Source organism: Meriones unguiculatus, chromosome 6 (genome assembly GCF_030254825.1).
Source record: "Meriones unguiculatus strain TT.TT164.6M chromosome 6, Bangor_MerUng_6.1, whole genome shotgun sequence".
Lineage (NCBI taxonomy): Eukaryota > Metazoa > Chordata > Mammalia > Rodentia > Muridae > Meriones > Meriones unguiculatus.
The window spans coordinates 28,562,935-28,590,689 of NC_083354.1; the positions used below are offsets into that span (position 1 = coordinate 28,562,935).

Genomic DNA, 27,755 nt, shown 5'->3' on the forward strand with positions numbered 1-27,755 from the left:
GTATATATGCAATGTTATTGTATGTATTAATGTACACTAAGAAAACATTTTTAAGGAATATTTTAAGTGATTCAGATATTATTAGCATGCTATCTCAAGACCAGATGGTTGTTTAAACCTTTACATTTAAATGTTGATAATTAAACATAAATCAATTTAGAGCACTTTTATGTATGTGTTGGATGGAAAGAAAACACACTGGTGGACCTGAACACAGACTGCCGAGGCACCAACACAGTTGCAGATTTTCCTGCCTTCCAAGGGAAACCGGATCAAAAGACTCTTCTTTCTTAATTACAAGTGCTGGATTTCAAAACAGATCAACTTTAGGATAATTCATATCAAAGTATTTAATATAAAACAAAACTACATTTTTCGTCATTCAGCTTCCTGAGACCTAGGATTTCATGTGGCAACCACCTTGCCCAGAAATACCCACTTTTCAATCTGCGCATATTGATATTTATCTTTGAAAATTCTAATTACTACACAATAACAAATTTCCTTGTGCAAGTGGATCTTTCTAGGGTTTTCTTATGTGTAGAAGAGGAATAAAAATACATTTAAGGACTGACAGAAGAGGGGTGAGAGTAGCTCCATAGTAAAGTGATTGCCTGGTGTGCTCAAATCAGTGCTTTCACTCCCAACCGTGGAAAAAGAAAACTACTGAGGAAATCTTAGACAATAGAAATAGAAACCTGTAAAGCATTCTAAAAGGAGGTGAAAAGAAAAACTAGTTTGTACTCAAAAAAATCAGAAAGGCCTTAAACTGGCAGACATGACGTGGCCTCTGCAGTGGGCTTGGGAGGCTGAGGCAGGAGGATCATGAGATCAAGTCCTACTAGACAGAATTGTTATGACAGTCTGTGCTACACAGATCCTGTTTTTAAAAGTGTGTACATAGATCCAACTATGATCTTACTATAATGAGAAAAAAGCTAGAGAGGGAGAGTATCAAGGGGGAAAAGAAATAAAGATACATGGATGTATCCTTCACAGTGGGAACCAGAGAGTGAGCAGACACTACCCACAGATAAGAAACCTGGACAGTGAGGGAATAACAGATGAAGTGAGTTCAAAGTCAAGAGAACTCATTTTGCTCACTTTGGGAAAAACTTGGTGTGATCTGCTAATGGGTGGTCACCTTCCTCCCACTTCTCCATACATCCTCCACAGGAAAAACACCGGACAAGGTCCTTTTTGCCTAGGAAAAGGAGATGGGGTCACCTCAACAGCACATACACCTGTCAACTCACAAGAATTCGACTCCAGATTTCACTAGTGAAATCCTGCTTGCTCCTCCAGTTGGATTATGTGGCAATACCACGCACAGGACACAAGAGTTCACACAGGACTCTTGGTCCTTCAGTGGGGTGGTCAGCAACAGTCAGCAAAAGTAGCTGAAGTTTCCTGTGCACCATGTGCTTTGATGAACCTCTCCCAAACCATCATCCTGAAAGATTTGCCATCAGGATCTGCAGTAGCAGCTCCATGAGGGCAGAGATTTCTGTCTGTTCTGGACAATGATGACATAGGGGACATTCACAGACATAGGCAATCAACCATCAATTGCTTACAGAGTAAATTGGAAGAATGTACTTGTAGCTGGGACAGGATGGAAGAGCAAACTTAGGAGCCTGTATATAAGGCAGATTATGAAGAATCCCTGTCTCTCCTCACATTATTGCCAGCTCTCCTCCCCTAGAAATAGGAGCACATCATCCGTGACACTCAGGCAAGGCTGGCAAGAGAAGACAATGCGGTAAGACCGGGTGGTGAGTTTTGTGCCAGTGGAATAAGCCTGTCAGATGAAGTGACCTCAAGATCCCCAAGCACAGAGGCTGAGCACCAAGGGAACTATGGAAAGGTGAAGGTCTTATGAGGCCCCAAGAGATCTATAATAAATGGAAATAAAGAAAAGTGCAAGTCCGGGATTAGACTACATGGCAGACACAAAACACTGACTATTTCAGGTGCTAAAGAGATGCTCAGCATGAAGAGCACTGGCTGCTCTTGCAAAGGAGTCAGGTTTGTTTCCAGCACCACATGCTGGCTCATGGCAACTATAACTCCAGTTCCAGGATCCAACACCCTGTCTAGCCTCTGAGGGCACCAGGCAGACATGTGGCACCCATACTTACCTTCAGGCAACACTCACACACAGAAATGTACAAATAAAGGGGAAAACCCCGACTGACCTGTGTAGAAAAGCCCTGCTTTGACAAGAGCTTCAACAGCCACAGGTGACTCGTGGCCAGTCCTTATAAGTGTCCTTCCTCATTTCTTCATTAGCAAAGACGCTGTCATTGCAGTAAGCTTGGGGAAAAGATGTGGGTGAGAAGAGCAGGCTTTGATAACAAAGTCCAAGTGAGTTGTGTATATAGGAGGAATAATCTCATGATCTGTGCTTGTGTCAGAATAATTGAGGGTGATTAGAAGAGCGGGAAGAAATAAGAGGTATAGAAAGACCATGTTAGATCTGCTGGAGCAGAGTGTCAAACAGTGAGGTATTGCATTCATTCTTTTCATTTCTGTGCATGGTCACTGTGTTAAGGTGTAATTTAATAGTATCCCCTGGTCATCTAGCATCAGGATGGAAGAATATTGAGAGGATTTTCCTATTTCCGGAGACAGTGTGAAGATTTGAGAAAGGTCATTTCTCCTGTGGCTTTCTTAAAAACAGTCATTTTCATGGCTTGCTCTTGGAGATCACCATACTGGGAAGAGGGTTTACCTCATCCTGGCCCTGGGCCACTGGTATAGTCTTCTCCACACTGTGAGGCCTTGAAAATTAAAGTGTCCCAACCTTGGTCTGACAAGTTTCTCAAGATGAAAGCCTGCTGTGTTCACATATAATCCTAGATTCCCCTTTATTTCCCCTTTTGCTTTAAGTTTTTCTTTGACATTTGGGATACTACACTTTAATTTTACCAGAAAAATATTTTTAGAGTCTAGAACCTTTTATTTTATTGACTTTTGACTTCTATTAAGCCATAATGTCATGGTGAATAGATTCTACTGTTTTTCTCTTTTTTTTTTCAACAATGTATCCTATGTATATATTTTTTATTTTTATTAATTACACTTTATTCACTTTGTATCCCCCCCATGAACCCCACCCTCTTCCCTTCCCAATCACACCTTCCCTCCCCCTACTTGACGAATACTCCTCCCCAAGTCCACTGATAGGGGAGGTCCTGCTCTCCTTCCTTCTGATGCTAGTCTATCAGATCTCATCAGGAGTGGCTGCATTGTCTTCCTCTGTAGCCTGGTAAGGCTGCTCTCCTCTCACGGGAAGGTGATCAAAGAGCACCTAATAAAATCTGCACACCTAAAGAATCTAATCAAGAGGGAGGACTCTGGCTATAATGTTCAATCCCCATCCTAAAAGGCAAAGAGGATGGACATCAGAAGAAGAAAACAGGAGACAAATTAGGAACCTGCCACAGAGGGACTCTGAAAGGCTCTGCCCTGCAGACTATCAAAGCAGATGCTGAGACATATGGCCAACTTTGCACAGAGTGCAGGGAATCTTAGGAAAGAAGTGGAAAATAGTAAGACCTGGAGAGGACAGGAGCTCTACAAGGAGAGCAACAGAACCAAAAAATCTGAGCACAGGGGTCTTTCCTGAGACTCATACTCCAAATAAGTACCATGCATGGAGATAACCCAGAACCCCTTCACAGATGTAGCCCATGGCAGTTCAGTGTCCAAGTGGGTTCCATAGTAATGGGAACAGGGACTGCCTCTGACATGAACTGATTGGCCTGCTCTACTGTTTTTTCTTAGTTCTCACAAGTATGTTTCTCTGGTTGGAGCAGGCTGGCACTTGTGTCTTTCTTTGGCTTCCTTCTTTATCTGATCATTTCCTTCACCTATATTAGGAAGCTGTCTCAGGACTTAGAGTTCTGTGTGTGTTCATGTGTGTGCAGGTATACGTGCAGGTACATTGTTCAGATATCTGTGGAAGTCAGAGGACAACCTTCACTGTGTCTCCCTTGTTGTGAGGGGCTTTCACTTCTATGGTGTGGTTGAAGATCCCCAGGATTCCATCTTTCCCTGCTTCCCCAGCCCTGAGATTACACATGCACAACAGTAACACCTGGCTTTGTCACATGGTTTCTGGAAAAAGAATGCAAAGCTTTGTGTTTGCAAGGAAAGCACCCTGCACTTACTGCCCCATCCCTGACCCTTAGAGTTCCTAATCAGATAAATACTTTCAGTGATTCTCTTCCCAGGAATCCTGCTCATGACTTGCTTCTTTAATAAAAAAGAGCATGCTGGGTAACACTGTAGACTCTTCCAGTTTTGCTATGGTAGTATTCATGATCATGCCTTTTTGACAGCACATTCCCCATGGCAACAATATCACTTTTTTTTTGTTGACTCTTGCATATGTGGCCAAAGAAACAGCTCTGCGTTCAAAGACCAAGAGAACAAACATTGTCTGCATCTTCTTTTTCCCTTTGTGTTTGTTATTTAGCAAGTTACTGGGAAACGGTGTTTCCAGCCAGAAGGATGCCATCTCTCTCTCTCTCTCTCTCTCTCTCTCTCTCTCTCTCTCTCTCTCTCTCATTCTCTCTCTCTCTTTGTTTGTATATGTGTGTGTGTGTCTGTGTGTGTACACTCACTCGATTATGAATGTATGTGTGAGTGTTTTGCCTACAGGAAGCATGTATGTATACCACAGGTGTGCCTGGGGCCCCAGGTGGACAGAGAGGATGTTACATCCCCTCGAGATGAAGTTAGAAATTGTTGTAAGCGACTACCTTGGAGACACTTTGAACTGAAACTGAGTCCTTGGCAAGAACAACAAATACTCATAACATCTGAGGCATCCCTTCACCCTCATGCTCATTTGGGGAAGGAGGCACAGTGCTTTGTCATGTAGGCTAGGCTAAGCTATCCTTAAACCCATCATATTTCTGACTCAGCTTTCTTAGTGCTGGGATTACAGGCATAGACCTCTACACTTGGCAGTAACCTCATGCAGCCTATACTGGCCTCTAACCTGTTATCATAGTCCTCCTGGCCATGGACACCTTATTCCACCTTCCAAGAGCAGGAAATACAGGGAGAAGCACACTCATGTGACCGTAGAATTCTTACTCTATTCTTACTCTATTCTTACCACTATTTTCACCTGTCTACTACCCCATGTTCCCATGTCTCTGACCTCTGCTAGTACTGAACTCAGAGCCTGTCTTACTTAATGTATGGATGCCCTACAACTGAGCTAAATTCCTAACGTTAAGGTTTTGTTTTCCTTTGGATGTTGGCATGAAACACAAGGACCTTGTTCATTCTAGGCAAGTGAGTAATATCCTTAAGCCTGTCACATCATTTTAATGTGAATATTCCTTAATTTCTTAACAGCACACTATGTCACTTAAGAATGTTTTGGGGGACTGGAAATGTAGCTCAGTTGGTAGCATGCTCTAGTAGCTTTCAGGAAGTCCTCAGTTCCATCACCAGCACCCAAGAAGCTCTGTCTCAGCACTCAGCAGGAGAAACAAAAGTTCAAAATTCATTTGCATTTGAGGCCAGCCTGGAACAGGAGAGATGCTCAAAAATGCTTCCAAAACATGTTATCCAAAATGTTAGCTGTTTTAAAGAAGCATCTATGACAGCGCCTACCCTACCACACTTAGCTGTGTTTACCTATGCTAAACAGTAAGCCAGTTCATGGCTCCACGGTACAGATGCTTGCTGCTGAGCCCAACAAACTTTTAATTAATCCCTGGAACCCTCATGGCAGAAGGAGAGAAGCAACTCCTATGTTGTCCTCTGGCTTCCGACCTTCACACATGCACCCACACATACACATATACATTATGGAAATAACTGAGTGTAAATTGGGTTTTATTTTCCTTTGTTTTAGAGACAGATTTTCTTTGTGTAGACTTGTCTGTCCTGGACATGCTTTGTAGACCAGCCAGGTTTCAAACACAAAGATCCACCAGCCTCTGCCTCCCTGAGTGCTGGGATTACAGGCATGTGCCACAGAGCTTGGCTGGGTGTCAATTTTTTAAAACTTTACTTTTAAGGATTCACTTATTTTTATTTTTGATGTAGGTGTTCTGTCTGCGTGTTTGGCTGTACCACATGTGTGCAATAGCCAAGGAGGTCAGAGGACGGTATTGGATTCTCTGGAACTAGACTTGCAGAGTTGTCAGCTACTACAGGGTGCTAGAAACATAACCCAAGTCCTTCCCAGGAGCACAAGTACAAAGAAATTCAGGAAAATACAATCAAACAGGTAAAGGAATTGAATAAATCCCCCTCAGCCGTCTCTCCCAGCCATAAAGTAAAAAAAAAAAAAAAAAGTCATTCCATGATGGAGAAATCATTTATAAAATTTTTTTTTGAAGAAAGTTGATGAGGGCTGAAGGGATGGCCCAGTGGTTAAAAGCACTTTCTACTCTTTTAGGGGACCTGAATTTGGTTCCCAGCACCCACATCAGACAGCTCACAAATGCCTGTTACTCCACCTCGAAGGGATCTGATGCCCTTGTCTGGCTTCCAAAAGCACCTGTATATATGCACCGTGTGCACAGGGAGAGAGACAGAGAGACAGAGAGACAGAGAGATGGAGAGACAGAGACCGAGATACAGAGAGAGAGAGAGAGAGAGAGAGAGAGAGAGAGAGAGAGAGAGAGAGAAACACCAAAAGAAAGAACCAAACAAAGACTTTGGAATGTGCCTGAGGTTTTACCTGATACCATAGGTAATTCTCTTCTGACCCAGGAATTCACAAAATGTTCTCTCTGAGGAAAAGAAATTCAGGTTACTGCCTGATTGGCTGACTTACATGATATACATCTATCTGTGGCCTGCAACTTAAGGTCTTCCCAAACTGAAGTGAATTTTCATTCGAGCAGCAGAATTTGAACAAAGCACTCCTTTAATTTTGGTTTGATTTCTATTGATCTTGTAAACTTTTATGCAGTGCCAAACATCAGTGAAATGGAAGCTTCTCGGGGTCACTCTTACCATACACCGTGCTCAACCACAGAACTGCAGTTACACACAGAGGTGTATTTGGACTCATGAGGAACTGAGACATGGGAAGGGAGCCATGTTCTCCAACCATGCAGCTCTCCCTCTGAGAAAACTGCACCCCAACTGTCAGCCCATGCCCTCTGCAGAGGCTGCCTCTCAGTCAGTCAGACAATACAGTCTCCTTTGGCTTCAGTTTAAGGTGGGTTCCCACTGCTTGCCACTAGGAAGTCCTTACTAATTTAAGGGTATAAATAACCAGGTTCGGGAGCCACCTTTGAGTGCCCTGCCTCTGCCATGTACTAGGTCAGAAGATTGAGTCAGACATCCAGATGGAGGCAGCAGGAGGTAGCTAGAGTAGTGAGTGGCCTCACTCAGAGGGAAGATGAAGGAGGCAGCAGAAGCAACCCAAAGCCAGCCTGGAAACTGTCTAAGTGGTTCCAGCTTCACAAGACAAGAGTTTTGTTTCCTCTGTGCAGAGAAGAGGCAGGACAAGACAAGAGAAAGGAAGAAAAACAGAGTATTTGGGAAAACAAACAAACAAAAAAAAAATGAAGAGAGAGAGACAGAGAGACAGAGAGAGAGAGAGAAATAATATGTGATTCACCCTGATGAATCACATATTCTTAGGTAACAAACATATGCTATTAGAAATGGCCCTTGTAAATTACCGTTACATGAACAAATCCCTCGAAGCTTTGAATATACTGGGCAATTTCCTCTGACAATTTCTTACTTTTAAGAAATTCACATCTATACTTAAAAATATAATTAAAATATACTCTGAGTTCCCGGAGCTGTACCATTTCCCAGGACCCACACCAATCGGCAGCCCTAGAGACCTGCACAGATCAGAGAGTAGCAGGTGAAACATCCCCCACGCTTCCCCATATACTGGCCTGCCAGAGCCTGCCAGCAATAGTGTTGAGGTCAGCCCAGAGTGCTTGAGCTCCACTTCCCTGTGAGCCCTAAACCTCAGTTCCCCGGGCCTGTGCCATTTCCCAGGAACCACTCCGATCTGTGGCCTTGGAGAACAGTAATGATCAGAGAGCAGCATTGAGGATCAGGGAGTAGCAGACCCGCATGGATCAGGGAGGAGTAGGAAAACCAGAAGACTGAGGCCATCTGGGACCAAGATTTCCACCTATAACTCCAGAGACCTGCTACCATCAGAGACCACCAGGCCTGCTAATACCAAAGTCAACCAAATGACTAAGAATCAGTGCAAGAACACAAGCAACAAATCCCAGGGCCACGTGACATCACCCAAACCCAACTATCCTACCACAGAAAGTCCTGGGGATATTATCACACCAGAAGCTCAAGAAAACAATCTTAAATCTGAGGTTGTGAAAACAAATGATTAAGGCCTTAAAAGAAGTAAATAAATCCCTCAAAGAAATTCAGGAAAATACAATCAAACAGGTAAAGGAAATGAATAAATCCCTCAAAGAAACACAGAAAAAAAAAAAAAACAGACAAATGGGAGAAAGAAAAGAATAAAACTGTTCAAGACCTAAAAAGGTAAATAGAAGCCACAAAGAAAACACAATCTGAGGCAATCCTGAAGATGGAAAACCTAGGGAAGAGAACAGAAACTACAGACAAAAGCATCACCAACAGAATACAAGAGATGGAAGAGAGAATCTCAGCTGTAGAAGATACTATTGAAGAAATCGATTCATCAGCCAAAGAAAATGTTAAATATAAAACATTCCTGACACAAAACTTCAATGAAATCTGAGACAATAGCAAAAGACCAACCCTAAGAATAATAGGAATCAAAGGAGAAGACTCCAAGCTCCCAGGCCCAGAAAATATTTTCAACAAAATCATAGAAGAAAAGTTCCCCAACCTATAGAAAGAGGTGCCTATTAATATACAAGTCTACAGAACACCAAATAGACTGGACCAGAAAAAAAATTCTCCCATCACATAATAATCAAAACACTAAATGTACAGAACAAAAGAGAATATTGAAAGCTGAAAGGGAAAAAGGCCAAGTCACGTAAAAAGGCAGACCTATCAGAAGTAAATCTGACTTCTCACCAGAAACTCTAAAAGCAAGAAGGGCTTGAGCAGCTATCTTACAGACACTAAGACACCATATATGTCAGCCGTGACTAATATGTCCAGCAAAACGTTAATCACCATAGAGGGAGAAAGCAAGATATTTTATGACAAAAACAAATTTAAACAATATCTAACCACAAACCCAGCCCTACAGAAGGAAAACTACAGAGGGAAAACTGCAACCCCAGCAGGCTAATCACACCCAGAAAAACACAGAAAACAAATAACCCCACAACAATAAACCAAAACAGGGAAGGGGCACACACACACACACACACACACCCAGCACCACAAACACCACCACCACCAAAACCACCACCACCATCAAAATAATGGGACTCAACAACCAGTGGTCATCAATCTCTCTCAACATCAATGGCCTCAACTCCCTGTTAAACACACACACACTCACACACACACATGCTAACAGAATGGATGTGTAAACAGGACCCATCATTCAGTTGCTAACAAGAAACACACCTCAGCAACAATGATAGACATTACCTCAGAATAAAGGGCTGGAAAAAGGTTTTCTAAGTAAATGGTCACAGAAGCAAGCTGGAGTGGCTATTCTAATATCTAGTAAAATAGACTTTCATCCAAAATTAATTAAAAGAGATGAGAAAGGGCACTTCATACTCATCCAAGGAAAAATCAACCAAGATTATATTTCATTTCTGAACATATATGGCCAAAATGCAAGAGCACCCACAGTCATACAAGAAACATTACTAAAGCTTAAATCACATGTTGAACCCCACACGTTAACAGTGGGAGGACTTCAACACATCTCTCTCACCAAAGACAGATCATTGAGACAGCAACTAAACAGAGAAATAATGAAGCTAATTGACGTTATGAGTCATTTGGACTTAACAGAGATCCACAGAACATTTCACTCAAACACAAAAGAATATGCCTTCTTCTCAGGACCTCTTTGAATCTTCTTCAAAACTGACCACATACTTAGATACAAAGCAAGCCTCAACAAATATAAGAAAATTGAAATGACACCTTGTATGCTATCAGACTACCATGGATTAAAGCTAGTCTTCAACAATAACAGAAACAATAGATTGCCTAAAAACTCATGGAAATTGAACAACTCTCTTGCTAATGACTACTGGGTCATGGAGGAAATAAAGAAATTAAAAGCTTTCCAGAATTCAATGAAAATGAAAGCACAACATACCTAAACTTATGGGACACAATGAAAGAAGTACTAAGAGGAAAGTTCATAGCACTATGTGCCTTCATAAACAAATGTAGAGAGCTTATACTAGCAACTTAATAGCTCACTTGAAGGCTCTAGAAAAATGGAAGAAAACACATCCAAGAGGAGTAGGCATCAGGATGAAATCAATAACCTAGAAACAAAGAGAACAATACAGAAAATCAACAAAACCAAGAGCTGATTCTTTGAGAAAATCAACAAAACCAAGAGCTGATTCTTTGAGAAAATCAACAAATTAGACAAACCCTTAGCCATACCAACTAAAAGACAGAGGGAGAGTATCCAAATTAATAAAATCAGAAATGAAAAAGGGGATATAACAATACATACCGAGGAAATCCAAAGAATCAATAGATCATACTTCTAAAACTGTATGCCACAAAATTAAAAAAGACTCTATAAACAGAGATGTTCTACACTGCAAAGACCATTTGATAAAACCTCTCAAACTATTGGACTTTATACATCACTAATACTGTCAGGAAAAATACTTGCAAACACAAGACCTGAGTAGGTCCCAACCAGATGGAGACCCAGCACTGAGCAGGGAAGTGGACACAAGGACCCTAACCAAGAAGCTATTTCCACTGGAACCTACTGATGAGGGAACAATCAGTCTCCAGTGGAGTGTCACTGGGTATAACCACACACTTCAGGGCAGGCCTATGCCCAGGAATACTTGCCAACACAAAACACACTTTTTTTTTTTTGGTCATACTAGTTTTTTGATTGTTATGATTTTCTTGTGAAGAGGGGCGTTTTGAAACACAGAGAGAAAGAACACAAGTTGGCTGAGTAGGGAAGTGGGGAGGATGTGGGAGGATTTGGAGGAGGGGGAAAATCATGATCAAAACATATTGTATTAAAAAAGATTTTAACTCACCCCAAACCTTTTTCATGAGAATTACAAGTGTTCTGATAGAATTATTTTTATTTATATTAAGGAAAATACATATATTTACTTAAAATTCAGTCTTAAGATTACTTTATTTTTATTTTATATTGAGGGGTTCCTATGTTGCCCAGACTGGTGATAAATTCCTTGCTAAAAGTAATCTCCTGCCTCTGTCTCAGGAGCATTATAAGCACACAATAGAGCACAATTTTTTCTTAAACTAAACATGCAGAACAGGCAGTTGAGCCTCGTTCCCACAGTCAGATCACAGTGACAGTAAAGGGAACAATATGAAAATTAGTTGTAGCATATTTCACCTACTAAAGAAAACTGCCATGATAATTTTTAAAATAGCAGATATTAATCTATTGGTTTTGATTTTTATAACATATGTCGAATATCATCTTGAAATGCATTCCTTTTCCCATACAAACCAAGCTGCTTTTAAGACTGAACAATGTTTCTCTAACTGACACTAGTGTTCCTAGCAGTGTGGTAAGGAGGAGACTGAGAGCTCTTTTGTCAATGGGGATGAGACCAGCCTTGCCTTGCTGCTTTTAACATCATGAGGAGATGAACTCTACATAGCTCCAGGACTTCCATTCGGTTTCTGTGGCATCCATGGATCCTGGCTCCATTTTTCAACTTTCCATGCATTGCCCTATACCTAAATGTACCCATGTGGCACAGAGCAGTGACTTGATGTTATCAATTCTTTTTAGAATAGTAATAAATGAACTTGCTTTTAAAATATTTCAATAACTCTTTCTCTTTTGAGATAGGATTTTATATGGCACAGACTCATTTTAGGCTCTCTGGAACAAAAACCTTGAATTCCTGCTCCTCTTGTCTCCCACTCACAAGACCTGGAATCACTGACATGTGCTGTCCTTCCCACCTCAACATTACTTTCTTAAATGCTATTTTTAAAACAATTGCAGGGACTGGAGAGATGGCTCAGAAGTTAAGAATATTGGCTGTTCTTCCAAAGGTCCTGAGTTCAATTCCCAGCAGACATGTGGTGGCTCATAACCATCTATAGTGAGATCTGGTGCCCCCTTCTGGTGTGCAGGTGTACATGCAGGCAGAATACTGTAAAAATAATAATCTTTAAAAACTATTGTGATAGCTGGGCATGATGATGCAAATTGCAATCTCAACACTTGGAAATCAAAGAAAGGAGCACGGTGAGTTTGATGTCAGTTTGGGATACAGAGTGAGTCCATGTTTTAAAACTTAAAACTATACTAAAACCAGCTCACATTTATTATTCAGTTTTTAAAAAAAATGTAAGAAAATATTCAGATATTTTACCAAAATTTCATAAAAGAAGTGATCAGGCCAGTGTTTAAAACTGAAGTCTCAGAAGCTAAGGATAAAGAACACAACAGGAAATTTGGAGACTGAGTTCTGATGTCAGCCCTGTGCTCATGCTGACAGACATATGGAAGGTACGTCACTCATTGCATGTGATGTGTGGTAGGTTTTACAAGACCAACAAGCTATATGTTATTATCTGCATTTTACAATCAAGGCTCTACAAGGGTCAGTGCCTCAGTTCAGGACTGGATGTCAGGTGGCCTCCACGTGCAAGTTTGCCTCACTCCAGCTCTGTCTGGTCCTTCTTGTGTGAGCAGGCTGAAAGAATCACACTAACTTTGTAACCTATGTTTCTTTTAATTGCCTTATATTTTCAAGTTTTAGGCCCATATTAATTAAAGCCTCTTAGTGCTTCTCCAGAGAGCCGAGAAATGTAAAAGTTCCTGACATCAGCCATCTGTGAGGGCAGAGATAAGGAAGAAAACAAGCAGAGATCCCTACTAAATGGAGAGTAAATCACTGGCTGGTGCCTGTAAAATGAGCTTTGTTTGGAAACCGAGATGATTTAATCATTCTCCCACCTTTAACTGTAGCTATGTCTCATATGGCAGGAAATTCCAAACTGACTTAAAGATCAGATATTTACAACAGGGCTGACCAGACCTAAGGGTGACCAGAACTAACCAATTATTTTAAAAGTTAAACACCTCATCTAATCCCGAATCACCAAGATAGCAACCCCAGGAGATTCCCACCTTTTGTCTTTTAAAAACCTAAGATCTTTGTCTCCAGGTGCCACTCCTAGCTGACCAGCAGGGGTGACCACATTGCACAGTGGTCAAGATGAACCTCTTGTGATTTTGCATCGATGGATGATTAGTTTCCTGAATTCTCTTCATACCTTCTTATATTTAGGCTCATGCTGGGCCTAACAAGGCCTTACTCCTTCCAGCTGTGGGCCAGTGGCTGGACTGTCTCCTCTTCCTGTGTAGGTCATGTTCACTCTGCTGTGTCAGAGAAGCAACCAAAGACCACTAGAGGCAGATGTGCAGCTCTAGTTAGGGCTGATCACATGGGAATGGTGTGGCTGGAAGTTGTCCAGTGTGTAGCCAGCAACACTAAACCCAGGGCCCATCGTTCCTATGACTATATCATTGATTTCCAGGAACCATTTCTTCCTCAGCTACTGTTTTCACCTCTTTTTCCTTTCCTCTGTGTCCTCTCTTCCCTTTAAACCTCCTCTTACTTTCTTTTAGGCTTCCTTTTCAATAATTTAAGTGAAGCAAGTAAAGTGTGAAGTTTTCTTGCCACCTCACAGCTCAACAAACCCAAGCCCAAGATCATCTATTTAATTTACATCACCATTTCATAGCTTTTTCTATACATTTGTGAACATGTTGCGATATAATTTAAGAATTTTTTTGGTTTGGTTAGTTTTGGGTTTTTTTTTGTTTTTGTTTTTGTTTTGTTTTTTGAGACAGAGTTTCTCTGTGTAGCCTTGGCTGTCCTAGACTCACTTTATAGACCAGAAACCAGGCTGCCCTTGAGCTCATAGAGATCCACATGCCCTCTGGCCTCCCAGGTGCTAGTTTTAGAATTTTTAAAGACTGTTCACCCTAAATGAATTGTGCCTATTTATGTTTCCATTTACAAATAATCCTAGATAGCCTTTCATTTCTGTGAGCATGGCTGCCTCTGTGTAAGGTGTCTGGTAAATACTTCCCTAGTTGGTTTGTGTGTGATCTAACATCTACCCAGGAACTTTCCTATACACGGTATGAGCTACAACTATTTGGAAAAAATATATCCCAGTCACGGTGGTGTGTACCCACAATCCTATCATGTCAGAGGTTGAAGCAGAAAGATGAGCAAGTTGAGGCCAGCCTGGGATATATAATGAGGCCCATCAATAAAATAAAATAAAAGCCCTTTCGAGTCAAGCACCATTCACTGACATTACAGAAAAAATACAGCCATAAATAAATAAATAACTAAATAAATAGGAACATTCAGCCAAGTATAAAGTGCAGGAAATTATACAGAGCAGCTTAAGTGATTTCTTTTAAGAAATAATTGAAAAGGTGAAAGGTGGGGAAAATGGATTCATAATTCTGGGCTGGAAAAACAGCTAAGAGGGCAGCTGTGTTTGCTATATCTTCTGACCTCCACACACATCCTAGCAGAAGAACAACACCCCCATTCTCACAGCCCCAGAAGTGCACTTTTTTATTTTAAAAACAAACACACAAACAAACAAAACTGTAACAGAGGGAGGAAGATGAGCATTTCAATGCTGATTCACGTATTTGACATTAGACACTTATGCCATCTTTTCCTAGAAGACTTAAGGATACTGTGGTTCCATCTCACACACTATAATACTAACAGATGCTTTACGTGGTCCCTGGAACTCACTTTGAAGTAGGCTGGTTCTTGTTATTCCATAGAAAACATTGGCAGGCAGTGGAGAAGGAGATAGTTCCTGACCAGGTGCTGACAAGTGCTTATTATAGTGATCTTTTCATTTCCATGAGATGTTCCATAATCAAGGCTTGAAAACCAGTGAAAGAAGTAAATCTTTGTTGGCAGAAACAAATAAAGAAAAGCAAAGAAATGACAAAACCAGTACTAAACAGATAACTAAAATTAATTAAAATATGTTTTTTTCTAAGCGGAGAGCTAAAGACCACTGAAATACCAAAATCCTTGAATCTCTGAAGCAAAACAACTTTTCTCTTGTGGCACGAGGATGTGGATGACCTAGATATCTGGCCCTCTTGCCTTTCAGCAGATGGTGGCTTTGAACTCCTGATTCTCCACTCTTCATCTTCCTAGTGCTGGGATTACACGTATGTGCCACTGCATCCAGCAAGCATTTTCATTTGGTGCATATTCCACACATGTGAAACCACTTGTAATGCCTTAAACATTCTGACTTTCTTTGTTTTATACACTAATTCTACCCCTATACAGACCAACACATTTATTAGTTGGGATAAGTCACGGGGCTGTTGCCTGACAGACATTGTCTTAGTATTTGGGTTGCTGAGTAGGTAGGTTAGTAGGGAAAATGGCACAGTACAGGCTTGAGGGTCTGCAGTTTGAAGCCCAGTGTGTATGTAAAGGTGGGGTATGGTCACACACTTCTTCAACCCTCGCCCTGGGTCAACAGAGACAGGCAGGTCCTAGACACTCCCTGGCCAGCTAGTCAGCCAATCTGAGTTCTGGTTCAGTGATCTCTGTCTAAGGATAGGAAGAGAGTGATAGGGAAAGCATGCTAGGTCAACCTGTGCCCACAAAGTGAACACACACACACCAAACCAAACCAAAAAATATGTTCTCAAATGAAAGCAAAATTACTTTAAGGTGGATCCAAGATGGCAGCACACCGTATCAGAGAGGCAGAGGAACTGAAACTCTGAAATTGGTGATTAGAAGGGCAACTGAAGCCACAAAATCAACATTGAGGCTTCCTGAATGAGCGGAGACATCACATGAGCTAGACCATTTAGATTCAGGTCACCCGTGGACTTCTCTGGGGATGGAGAGTGGCGAATATTCACTTCCCCATTTAGGGGCTCCCTCCTCCTCAGTAGAGCGGTCCCACAGAGACTCTTAGAGACTCCAGAGACTCTCAGCAGAGAACTCACTGCCTGGGGACTGAGACAGCAGAGGCAGGGCTCCTAGCTCCTTAGCCACAGCTGCCAGCTCTACCAGCCTTCTGATTCCCAGATCCACAGTACCATCCTTCTGAGTCCCAGGTATGGAGGTGGCCATACGAACTCCACAGGTCCTCCCAGCCAGTGACTGTAAGGGCCACCCAATCCCTCAGTGGTGACAGCTGGCTGTACACCATCAAAGTTGCCAGAACAGCCAAACCACCCATTTACACCAGGCACTGGGCCACGTAGGTCTGTGGACCACTGTTTTGGCCCCCCAGGACTTCCCATCAGGCACCTGGACCAGCCTCCCAGTCTAGCTGCTGCAGCTGGACTTCCAAGTTCAGTGGCTACAGCACCAGTGAGCTGAAGGAGCTCCTACCCCTGCATTGACTGAGCAGGCCCCAACTGAGAGTAGAAAACAGGGGGAACCCCTGTGCTTTCCAATTTGACCTGTTAGAGAGTGAGGGTGCCTTCCAGAGCTTGCAGAGCCCCAGATCCAGGGTCCTTCTAAGCTAGCAGCCAGACATCCAACCCTCCCACCCATGTGCAAACTGTGGGAAACAGAGGGACAGTGTTCTCAACATTGAGGCCCCCAGAATACTGGGGGTCTACCAGTAGAGTTCAGGCAAATAACTCCTGGAGCTCAGAGCTGAATACCTGTGGCCTGCAATGCCATTGAGGTATTCAGGGAATCTGCACAAGCGAATTGCACCTGTGAACACCTCCAGCACCTATAATCCCTTTGGTGCCTGCACAGTCTCCTGCTCCACACTTCAGGCATTTATATTCTCTAACACCCTGTCAGTCAAGGCACACTTCCATACACATGCCCATGCACACACACACTCACATGCCCACCCACATTTGTCCTTCTGTGCCCATGAATCTTTCTCCCATAGGTACAGCTGAAACACCAACGCACACTCTCAAACCACTGGACCTCTCTCATCTTCCTGAATAATTCTCCAGACACCAGAGAAAGATGGTACCACTCTGAAATGAAGAGTCCAGGAACAAACAGTGACAGTTACAGATAAGCAAATGGCCAGAGGTTGGCGAAAGAACACATCCAACAAAATCCAGGACATCATGGTGTCACTAGCAACCCCCAAAATCTATGGATACTCCAATTCATTGGAAACACAGGAAAATTATTTTAAAGCTATGCTTATCCAGTTATTAGAGTCACATAAAGAGGAAACAAACAAATCTCTCAAAGAAACTGAAACATGGATGGAAGCAAATAAAGAAGAAATGAACAAAGCTCTCAAAGAAACATAGGCAAATATAGCCAAACAAGTAGAGGCAATTTAGTGGCATATAGAGAGGAAAACAACAAAAAACAGAGACTATCATAGAGAGATAGGAATCCACATTCAAGCAGATGAAGGAAATGATGCATGAAAACAGAATTAGAAGCAATAAAGAAAACACAAACAGAGAAAAACCTGGAGCTGGAGAACTTAGAGAAAAGATCAAGAAACAAAAAGGTAACCATCACCAATAGAATACAAGAGATGGAAAAGAGAATCTCTGGTGCTGAATATACACTTGCAGAAAATGAAACTTTTCTCAAAGAAAAAGTAAAATCGGAGAACTCCCAAAAACAAACATCAAAGAAATCAAGGACACCACAAAAAGGCAAATTCAAAGAATAATAGGAATAGACAAGAAAGAACATACCAGGCTCCAAGGTCCAGAAAATATCTTCAAGAAAATCATAGAAGAAAAATTTCCCAAATTAGAGATATCCATAAATATACAAGAGGCCTACATAACACCAAATAGACTAGACCAGAAAAGAAACTCCTCATGTCACATCGTAGTCAGAACACTAAATCTACAGAACAAAGAAAATATATTAAAAGCAGCAAGAGAAAAAGCCCAAGTAACATATAAATGTAGACCTATCAGAAACACACAAGACTTCTTATCAGAAACTATGAAAGCCAGAAGGACCTGGGCAGATGTCATGCAGACCTTATGAGACCACAGTTGCCAACCCAGACTACTATACCCAGCAAAGCTTTCAATCAGCATAGATGGAGAAAACAAACTATTCCATAACAAAACAAAATTTAAGCAATATCTACATAGGAAACCAGCCCTACAGAAGATACTAGAAGGAAAACTCCAATCCAATGAAAACACTACACCCAAGAAAACATAGGATACAGATAATTTTCCAACAAAATTAAAAAAAAAAGCAATGAATCACAGTAAGACCACCAACTCCACAATAAATGGAACTAACAGTCATTGGTCACTATTATCCATCAACATCAATGGACTCAAATCTTCAATAAAAAGACACAGACTAACAGGATGCTTGCAGAAACAGGATACAACATTCTGCTGCATCCAAGAAACACACGTCTGCAACAGAGATAAACACTACCTCAGAGTAAAGGGCTAGAAAAATGTTTTTCAAGCAAATGGACCCAAAAAACAACCTGGAGTAGCTATCCTAATATCTAATAAAATAGACTTTCAACCAAAATTAATCAAAAAAGATGAGGAGGGGCACTTCATTCTCATCAAAGGAAAATTCCACCAGGAGGACATCAAAATTTTGAACAGCTATGCCCCAAATACAAGACCACCTACATTTGTAAATGAAACATTACTAAAGCTGAAATCACTCATCCATCCCAACGCCTTAATAGTGGGAGACTTCAACACTCCACTCTCATCAAGGGACAGATCATCCAGACAGAAGCTAAACAGGGAAATAAGGGCACTTACAGAGCTCCTAAATCAAATGGACCTAATAGATGTCTATAGAACTTTTCACCCAAATTCAAAAGAGTATACCTTCTTTGAACACCTCATGGAACCTTCTCAAAAATAGACCATATAGTTGGTCACAAAGCAAGCCTCAGCAGATACAAGAAGATTGAAATAATCCCTTGTATCCTATTAGATCACCATGGTCTAAATCTGGACCTCAACAAAAACAGAAATAGCAAAAAGTCTACACATAAATGAAAACTGAACAACTTGCAACTCAAAGAGAGCTGGATCAGAGAAGAAATAAAGAAAGAAATTAAAGACTTCCTAGAATTCAATAAAAATGAAGGTACAACATACCCAAACTTATGGGACACAACAAAAGCAGCGCTGAGAGGAAAGCTCATAGCACTCAGTGCCTGCAAGAAGAAATTTGTAACATCCTATACAAGCAACTTAATAACTCACTTGAAAGCCCTAGGAAAAAAAAGAAGCAAACACACAAGAGGAGTAGACAGCTGGAAATATACAAGCTCAGGTTAGAAATCAGTCAATTAGAAACAAATAAAACAATTCAAAGAATCAATGAAACCAAGAGCTGATTCTTTAAGAAAATCAACAAGATAGACAAGCCCTTAGCCAAACTAACTAAAAGGCAAAGAGAACCTAAAAGAGGGACATAACAACAGGCAGTGAAGAAATCCAAACAATCATTAGGTCTGACTACAAAAGCTATACACAACGAAATTTAAAAATCTAAATGAAATGGACAATTTTCTTGATAGATTGCACTTACCAAAGTTAAATACAGATCAGGCAGAAAAGTTGAAAAGTCCTATATGCCCCAAGGAAATAGAAGCAGTCATCAATAGTCTCCCTTTCAAAAAAAAAAAAAAAAAAAAAAACAGGGCCAGATGTTTTCAGTGCAGAACTCTACCAGACCTTCAGAAAGAGCTAACTCCAGTTCTCTTTAAACTATTTGACAAATAGAAACAGAAGGAACATTACCAAACTCATTCTATGAAGCCACAGTCACATACCTAAACTACACAAAGACCCAACAAAAAAAGAGAACTTCAGACCTATCTCTCTTGTGAACATTGATGTAAAACTACTCAATAAAATACTTGCAAGCGGAATCCAAGAACACATAAAATATACCATCCACCATCACCAAATAGGCTTCATGGCAGGCATGCAAGGGTAGTTCAACATAAAGAAATCCATCAATGTAATCCATCACATAAACAAACTTATGCAGAAAAGCCACATGATCTTCTCCTTAGATGCCAAAAAAGCATTTCACAAAATCCAAAACCGATTCATGATTAAAGTCTTGGAGAGACCAGGGATACAAGATACATAGTACAAGATACAAGATACATAGTAAAGGCAATTTAGGACAAGCCTATCGCCAACATCAAACTAAAGTGAGAGAAACTTAAATCAATTCCAATGAAATCAGGGACAAGGCAAAGCTGCCCATTCTCCCCATATCTCTTCAACATTGTACTTGAAGTCCTAGCTACAGCAATATGACAACTAAAGGAGATCAAGGGAATACAAATCAGAAAGGAAGAAGTCAAATGTCACTATTCACAGATAATATGATAGTACACATGAGTGTCCCCAAAAATTCAACCAGAGAACTCCTTCAGCTGATAAACACATTCAGCAAAGTGGCTAAATACAAAATTAACTCAAAAACTCTTAAGCCCTCCTGTATACCAAAGATAAAAGGGCCTAGAAAGAAACTAGGGAAACAACATCCTTCATGACAGCCACTAAAAACATAAAGTACCTTGGTGTGATTCTAACCAAGCAAGTGAAAGACCTGTTTGAAAAAAAATTCAGGTCTCTAAAGAAAGAAATTGAAGAGGATATCAGAAGATGGAAAGATCTTGCATGTTCATGGATTGGTAGGATTAACATAGCGAAAATGGCCAACCTGCCAAAAGCAATATACAGATTCAATGCAATTCCTATCCAAATACCAACATAATTCTTTACAGACGTTGAAAGAAAAATTCTCCACTTCCTATGAAAAACAAAAAACCCAGAATCTCCAAAATTATCCTGTACAACAACAGATCATCTAGAGGTATGTCCACCCCTGATCTCAAGCTGTACTACAAACAGCATCTTCAACAAATGGTGCTGGTCCAACTGGATGTCTACATGCAGAAAAATGAAAATAGATCCATGTTTATCACCCTGCACAACACTAAAGTCCAAGTGGATCAAAGACCTCAATATAAAACCAGACACACTAAATCGGTTAGAAGAAAAAGTGGGGAAGAGCCTAGAACTCATTGTCAGAGAACACAGATGTCCTGAACAGAACATCAACAGCACAGGCTCTAAGAGCGACAATCAATAAATGGGATCTCATCAAACTAAAAATCTTCTGTAGAACAAAGGACACTGTCATCAGAAACAAAATGACAGCCTACAGACTGGGAAAGGATCTTCACCATCCCTATATCTGACAGAGGACCAATATCCAGAATATATAAAGAAATAAAGAAGTTAAAAAGCAACAAATCAAGTAAACAAAAAAGAGCTAAAGAGAAAATTCTGTATAGAGGACTATAGAATGGCAGAGAAACACCTAAAGTAACACTCAACTTCCTTGGCCATCAGGGATATGCAAATCAAAACGACCCTGAGATTTCACCTAACACCCATCAGAATGGCTAAGATAAAAATCTCAAGTGACAACACATGGTAGAGAGGATGTGGAGAAAGAGGAACCCTCTTCCATTGCTGGTGGGAATGTAACTTGTACAACCACTTCAGAAATCAATCTGGTGCTTTCTCAGACAATTAGGAATAGCGCTTCCTCAAGATCCAGCTATACCACTCCTAGGCATATATCCAAAGATGCTCAAATACACAACAAGGACATTTGCTCAACCATGTTTGTAGCAGCTTTATTCATAATAGCCAGAACCTGGAAACAACCCAGATGAACCTCAACAGAGGAATGGATACAGAAATTGTGGTACATTTACACAATGGAATACTACTCAGCAATTAAAAACAAGGAAATCATGAAATTTGTAGACAAATAGTGGGATCTAGAAAAGATCATCCTGAGTTAGGTATCCCAGAAGCAGAAAGACACAAACAGTATATACTCACTTATAAGTGGATACTAAGCCTATAAGATAGGACAAACCTACTAAAATCTGTACACCTAAAGAAGTTAAACAAGAAGGAGGTTCCGGGGTAAGATGATCAAACCTCACTTAGAAAGACAAATGGGATGGACATTGGAAGTAGGAGAAAACAAGAAACAGGACAGGAGCATACCATAGAGGACATCTAAAAGACTCTACCTAGCAGTATATCAAAGCAGATGCTGAGACTCATAACCAAACCTTGGTCATAGATCAGTAGGATTAGCATGGTGAAAATGACCATCCTACCAAAAGCAATATACAGATTCAATGCAATTCCCATCAAAATACCAACACAATTCTTAACAGACTGTGAAAGAAAAATCCTCAATTTCATATGGAAAAACAAAAAACCCAGAATCTCCAAAATGATCCTTTACAACAAAAGATCATCTAGAAGTATCTCCTTGGCTGATCTCAAGCTGTACTACAGAGCAATAGTAATAAAAACTGCATGCATTGGCATAGAAACAGAATGGTGGATCAATGGAAACGAATAGAAGACCCAGAAATAAACCCACACACCTATGGATACTTGATTTTTGACAAAGAAGCCAAAACCATTCAATAGAAAAAAGACAGCATCTTCAACAAATAGTGCTGGTCCAGCTGGATGTCTACATGCAGAAAAATGAAAATAGATCCACATTTATCACCCTGCTCAAAACTAAAGGGCAAGTAGATCAAAGATCTCAACATAAAACCAGACACACTAAATCGCTTAGAAGAAAAAGTGGGGAAGAGCCTAGAACTCGTTGGCACAGGAGACAAATTCCAGAGTAAAACATCAACAGCACAGGCTCTAAGAGCAAAAAAAAAAACAATAAATGGCACCTCATGAAACTAAAAAGCTTCTGTAGAGCAAAGGACACTGTCATCAGAACAAAACGACAGCCTACAGACCGGGAATGGATCTTCACCAACCCTATATCTGGACTAATATCCAGAATATATAAAGAAATAAAGAAGTTAAAAAGCAACAAATCAAGTAAACAAAAAGGATCTAAAGAGAGAATTCTCTGTAGAGGAATATAGAATGGCAGAGAAACACCAAATTAACACTCAACATCCTTAGCCATCAGGGAGATGCAAATCAAAATGACCACATTTTACTTTATACACACACACACACGAGGAGCAAAGTTATTAAAATTGAAATGTAATGAAATACACATTATGTCTAATGTAATACAGTTCTCCAATAATTGTTGATTAGCAAAATACTGCCCACAAAATGGAACCTAACCCTTAACCACCAGAGAAAACCTCACAAAATGGGACCCAGTTAGTTACCTGTAAAGACAAAGCCGACTGCGGAGAGTCCATGTGGCGAGGTCCCATGGGCATAAAACAGCCATTTCTCAAAGGACTCCAGCCTGGCCTCCGCTTCTTGATACTGTGCTTTGCTGCCTCTCAGCCTCTTCTCTGGACTCTTCACCCTTATGTCATACTTGCCAATGTTACCGACATCTTTGCCCAACAGGAACTCACATTCTGGATGAAATTTCTTGTGGATTTCTATGGGAAATTTCCTGAGGCTGGTGTAAAAGAGGATTAAGCTACAGCAAAAGCACTGCACCCCAGGTTTCACATCAGTAAGGTAAAACCCAGCAGCTGCCATGTCCTGAGGCGTCCATGAGCTATATGGGTCATAGGTCACAAAAGTCTTTAATCTCCTGGCTTCACTGTGCATCTGTGGGTTAAAAACTTTCTTCATTTTCATTTGTGCTTTATGCTCTTCTTCATCTTGGCTCTTGGCCAGCTGCACTGCATTCACACCGAGAAGAGCAGAGAGCTCATGGAGATGATCATAATCAAACTCAGTAACTGGCTCCTCAGTGGCCTCCCCGTGCTCGGCCATCTTCTAAAAGAGAAAGGAAAACAGATAATGGTGATAACAATGCTTTGCTATAAAGAACATGAATTTAGGTCCCATGAGGTGGTTCAGAAAGTAAAAACACTTGCAGCTAATCCCAGGATGGTGAAAGAAGAGAACTGATGCCCAAAAGTTGTCGTCTGACTTCCACATGGACATGGGGATACAGACAGTCATGCCCCTGCCCCATATGTCAAAACAAAGGGACTAAGAAGAAATAATTGCTGTGTTGACTTGTGTTTCAAGCAAGTGGACTAGGTCATGAGGACCAGCTATGAACAAGACAAATAGGCCTGTTTCCATCCATAAAGGCTCTGCCCACCTTTTGTTTCTTTTTTTGTTATTCTGAGATAGAATTATGCTATGTATTCCATTCTGGTCTACAACTTGTGGCCGAGGCAGGTGCCACAGGAAGGTGTTTACCCTGGGACCCTCTTTGGTTTGGGTTGTGCACATCTCCCTCTTGTAATAACCTACATATACCACAGAAGACCTGCCACTTTCATTGGGCCACTTTCTGGGCTTTTGAATTTTTTTCTTTCCTCTTTTGGACAGTCAAGTGTAGGCAGTCTCTAGTCAGGTATGGCACCAATGAATTAGGAAGGGAGAATGGACAGGCTGATCTCACCTGCTCACTGGTTTGAGCTGCATATGCAGGAAAGTAAAACTACTTTCTCTCATTTATGGAAAGTTCCCTATTGAGCATCTTATCTTTTGCATAACTACATATGCATATGAAGAAAGTCATATGTGTTCTGTGAAGGAGATGCTCAGGGATTAAAGGCTTGGTTAAATTCAGGCTTTCAGACAAAACAAAGAACCTGTCTCCTTTCTTGTAACTCAACCCCTCATTTCCTCAACCCCTTGAGTGAAAGCCCAAGCAATAATCAGGGTGTGTCAGAACTCTCATTCACACAGACATTTGTCCATCTTGACAGTGTATCCTCCTCTAATCTGTAGCTTCATTTTGCTCCAAAAGAACTTATTTGCTTCTTTTGAAAATGTTAGAGCCCTTGTTTTCAGTTGTTTGAACTAAAGGCCAAGAGCTTAAAAACAGACAGACCACATCAGCCTATAGGATGCAACATAGTTTGTATCACCAAGACTTGTTCCAAATGTGAATAATGGCCCCATTATTGTGATGCGGGCGGGCACATATTTGCCATGCATGTTAGAGAAAAATATACACGAAATCCCATAGCCTCACAGAGACAACGTGGTAAAATTACCCTGTTCTTTAAACCCTTCTCTTCTGTTCACTTGTCAGGGCTAGTGCTCTGCGTGTAAGTTGTGTTAGGTCCACAGTGGCCCCCACAGTGGTAGTGCCAATAACCATGTCCTATCTCAGGCAGGACTCTGGCCAGGGAAACAGAAGGTTATTGAGTAAACCAGAGGGTAAATTCAGCATCCCTCAGGAACCTCAAAGGCACCTTTCTGTTTACCAGGAAAATCACCACTTCCTTTATCCATCTGTCCCTAACAGTCACCTACCTGGGGCACAGACATCTAGTTCCTGTTAACCCTCACAGCAAAAGCCTGCACTAACTCCCAGGCTGTTTTGAGCCACACCTCTCCTCCCTATTCCCTTAAGATTGACAAGGCTTTTTCTGTGCCACTGTTCCCTGGCCTCCAAGTGAACACCTGGCACTTTAATTTCCTAATTAAACTTTTTATTACTCATGGGTGGTCCAGTTCAGTGGTTTTACTCTCCCTTGCTTACAAACTCCAGATGCAGGGGAGGATTTTAGTCTGGCAGTCAGCCACTGAGCTTCCCAATATCTTATCCCTCCTTCCAGTGGGTTGTATGAAGCACAGGGATGCTTACAGGCAAGGAGATAGTTTATTAAAGGAGACATTCTAATCAGCTAAGATTGCTGCCTGGACTGTGACCCAGACCCAAGAGAGGAAAGGGACAGCTCTGCATGACAGTTCACACCATATTTGCCTCTCCCAGTATTCTTACAAAGCTATCTCTTCTTCAGCATGCTCCTTTGGTTGAAATGAAACCCAGGTCAGGAAGGGCTTCCAGTCTTCCACTGCTGCTGTCTTTCCTGTTAATCTATGGAACTTCCTCTACGCTAGTCCCTATTCTATTATTATATTAGTAGAACATAATTGTTATTATAGTTGCTACAGTATTTATTTTATCATTATTTTTCTCTATTAAAATGTTGCATTGTCCCATTATCCTATATAGATATAGACATGGACATACAAAGACATAGACATAGATACAGACATAGAGACAGAGACCTAGATATAGACATAAACAGAACAGAGACATAGACATAGATATAGACAGACATCGACATACGCATAAATGTACATATACCTGCAATGTACTGGGGTGGCTGTTAGGGATCAAGACTGGGTCCTCTATTTTGCCTAACAGGCTTGGAGTAACCAAGCCCTTAGTCCCTTCAGTAGTCCAGGGTGGGTGTTAAGCACTGAGCCCAGGACCTTTTGCATACAAGGAAAGTACCACACCTCTGAGCTGCCTCAGCCAGCACAGCCATGGGCAGTACAGGGACATAGCAGGGTAATAGTAGACAGAGACACAAGTCTGTGGTTTTCCTGCAAGAGTAAACTATTTTTATTTTCCCACTGGGTATTTATTGGTTTGCTAGCTACTAGAGACAGCCCTGCAGTCAGGGCTTGAGCAAACAGGACTTTTCTCCCCTTATCTGAGTTCTTTTGCACTCACTGCTCTTGTAGACTTTCTGATCTGCTCCAAGGATTAGAACATTACAGATAATGTCCCTTGCCAGTCTCCTAGCCAAGAGACCATTCCACAGGGAATCTGACTCACCAGAAGATTCGCTAAGTTGGGAGGCATAATTATTTCCTCAGAGGATAGTGTTTGTATTTACAGAGCTTTCACCACTCAGCACTGCTAAACCTGCCCAACTTTCTCCGTTCTAACAGGGAAACTGTAGCTTAGGGGGTTGAGGACTAAAAACACTGGATGCTCTTCCAGAGGACCTGGGTTCCATTCCCAGTAAACCCAAGTCCCAGCTCACAATAGTCTCTACTCCAGTTTCAGGGAGATCTAGCGCCCTCTTCTGGCCTCCATGGACACCAGGCATGTATGTTGGTTGCACAGACATGCATGCAAACATAACATACCTACACTCAAAATAAATGATGAATAAATAAAATTCCTTAAGCCTGTAACTTTCCCTTTTTTTTCTATTTCTTTCTTCCTTCTTTTATTTTTTTTTTTTTTTTTGGATACTGACCAAAAGCCTAAGTGTGGGTTCCTGACACGCTAGACTCCATTTCTCTGAAGACCTCCACTCGCAACCCACACATTGCTTGTTGAACTCCACTGCTGAATTTGCCTGTGTCCTTGGGTCCTAACTGAAAGGTGTAACTTTCTCTCCTCTTCTCCATGTCTCTCCTTCTGGAAGCTGCTGTGATTTATACCTCGCCTGTCTCATCGTTTTTCTCTGAAATTTGAATAAAATGATCCCTGAGATTCCTTCTGATTCTCTACTTTTTTTTAATTAACAAGACTAAGAACCCAAGAAGGGAACCTTGATTTCCCCCTAATAGGTTGTGTGTGTGAGTGTTTGTGACTTGTGATTGTGGGTGACCCAGGCCACAGTGTGTCTGTGAGGCTTGTTTTTCCCTCCACAGTGGAACCCAGAGATTGAGCTCAGGCTTGCCAGGCAATCTCTTTTACCTGCACTGCTTTGGGCTTTCGTTGCTTGTTTGTTGTTTAGTTCATTGACTTCTGAATGGCTAATCATTCCCCTACAATGGAGCATTTATGCCACTGCCA

At 41.2% G+C, this 27,755-nt stretch overlaps 1 pseudogene; it reads right to left on the minus strand.

Moving 5' to 3' along the window:
• Nucleotides 1-23,956, minus strand: part of LOC132654827 (baculoviral IAP repeat-containing protein 1a-like) — a 52,899-nt pseudogene extending 28,943 nt beyond the window's left edge.
• Nucleotides 23,957-27,755: the final 3,799 nt, after the last annotated feature.